We start from the raw sequence: 2476 nt of genomic DNA, 5'->3' as shown, positions 1-2476 counted from the left end.
CAACTACACAAAGAAAACCTCCCTTTCCTCTTCTGAGATGATACATGTCCTATGTTCTCATTAAAAACAAAACAACACAATACAAAAGAAAGACTGGAAAAAAAAAAAACAGCTTTTCCAACTAGTTGTTCCTGACTTGAGTAGGGCAACAACCTTTTCTGTCTCTCTTCCCTACCTGGGAAGGCGCCTTGCAAGTCCTTCCCACATGAAGTTTATCTTGTCTACTAGATTAGAAACTCATAAAGGGCAAGGCACACTGGCTTTTACTTATTTATTTTCTACTTCCTGCTGTGGCACCTGGTACTGTCTTATATACAAAGTGCTTTTTGATTAGTTCTCTTGATTGGCAAATACTGACTATGTTTGTAAAAAGTGAATGTGAACAGTAGCATCATGAATTTCTCCGATATTTGCTGTCCACTGTATGAGCTTTCACTACATTGTTTATTATCTTCTACGTACTTCCCTGATTATTAGAAGACTGCCCCAGGTGGTAATAGTGTGTCAGTTTCACACGTTGAATTTTTGCAGCCAAGGATAACAGAATATATTTGTACTTGCTCTTGAAAACTTCGAAAAAGAAAGATGAAATTCTCTTCAAAACATAAAGTGTAATAGTAATGATTGGTTAAAAACCTCTATTTTAAGCCCAGAGAACAAAATATTAAAGGAAATGCCAACTTTTAGGTTTAGTTTCTTTCCTTATTTACTCATCTTTAACTGTTAAAAGTTACGAATTGTTCTAACTCCAGTTTTATCCTTGACTTTGTTAGAGCATGTCCTTTTAACTGACCTTGAATTTTTAACGTGCAGCCCAAGCTTTCCTAAAATATGAGAATGATTTCAATGTTTTCATGGGTTTTTTTTTTGTCTTCTTTCTCTCTTTCCCAATATCTTGATTTTTTTAGCTATCATTTTCTACTGGAATACAGTGATAAATTTAACAATTGATCATGTGGAAGATGACATTATGTATGTTATTTAACATTTTCTTAATTAGCGTGAAAGAAGCAAGGTCTTCTCTTCGGTCCACTGATCCTGATTTCCTGTAACTCCCTTGATACCACAGACTGGAAAGTACATTTACTTATAAAGCAGCCTAAGATATCTCTTTTTAGTGAGAACAGTTAATACTTTTTATCTCAACCTAATCCGAGTCCTTCAGTTTCATTACCAACTTACAGCAAGCTATTCATCACACCTTTGTTTTTGTTTGTTTGTTTGTTTTTTCTTTTTGTTTTTTGGGGTTATTTTGGTGCCATTAGTGCCCACCAGTGATTTATGTAGATATTATTTCAAATGATATTTATATTCAGTCATCACCATAGCAACAAGCTTAATCCATTACACTACATAGAAAGCATTTTTTAAAGTTTGTGGTTAAAAAAATCTATATCTATATCTACATATTTATCTATAATTATATCTATATCTAGATACATAGATAGATAGATAGATAGATGGAGAGATAAGATGGACAGGTAAGTTTAAGCCAAAACAGGACAATTAAAAACAGTTAAAGGTTATAGCAAGGGTAATAATCATAATAAGGACCTCATAAAAGAAATGCAGAAGAATTTTAATCAGTGTGCCCCAAGAGAAAAGTACTTGGGTTAGACAGAGTTCCTGATATCTTTGCTCTACCTTTAAATAATGCTTTGAATTACTTACATGCTCTGGAACTCTATAGTAGTTAGCTGTCCTTAGCTTTCCACATCTCTCACCTCATCTTTTTGCTTATCAGACCCTGATTTTCCTTCAGCAGTGTGCTGAGATTGTAGGCGAGCCCTGCAAGCAAGGGGCTCATGAATAAAGCTCAGATGTTTGTATTCTCCCACATTGGTCTTTGTGGCTCGTTCTGGGATATGAACAGGAGCCACGCTGGGGCCATTCTTTCAATGATATGAATAAATAATTCTTCTTAGACAATTACACTATCTTTTAATCCATCCTGGCAATATTTTTAGCAGTATAAATCTCTCAGGGGAGTTCTGTAATCTCCATGTACCCACAGACACACCAACAATTCTTTTATAGACACACATTTCACGTGCGCATGTGTTTAATGTAGATTTTTTTAACCTGTATTTCTTTCTATTTTTCAATGCAGTTATTTGGGTTTGGGTGGAAAAACCACATTTAGTCACTCTTTTCTTGAGCTATTTTGTCTAGTTGAAAGATTTTAATCCATTCAGAGGTTATAACATTGGGTATAAAGCCCATATACTACATTGGATCCCTTCTACCAACCAGGTTGTTTTTTTGTTTTTGTTTTTGTTTTTGTTTTGTTTTGTTTTTGAGAGAGATAAAGATAAAGAGAGCGCATGTACACTAGTGAAGGAGGGGCAGAAGGAGAGGGAGAGAGAGAATCTTAAGCAGGTACCATATCCAGAGCAGAGCACAATGCGGGGCTCTATCTCACAACCCTGAGATCATGACCTGAGCAGAAATCATGAGTTGAAAGCCCGACAGACTG

The sequence above is a fragment of the Prionailurus bengalensis genome, chromosome D1 (genome assembly GCF_016509475.1).
Source record: "Prionailurus bengalensis isolate Pbe53 chromosome D1, Fcat_Pben_1.1_paternal_pri, whole genome shotgun sequence".
NCBI classification, from domain to species: domain Eukaryota; kingdom Metazoa; phylum Chordata; class Mammalia; order Carnivora; family Felidae; genus Prionailurus; species Prionailurus bengalensis.
Note: the sequence above shows the minus strand (reverse complement) of the source record.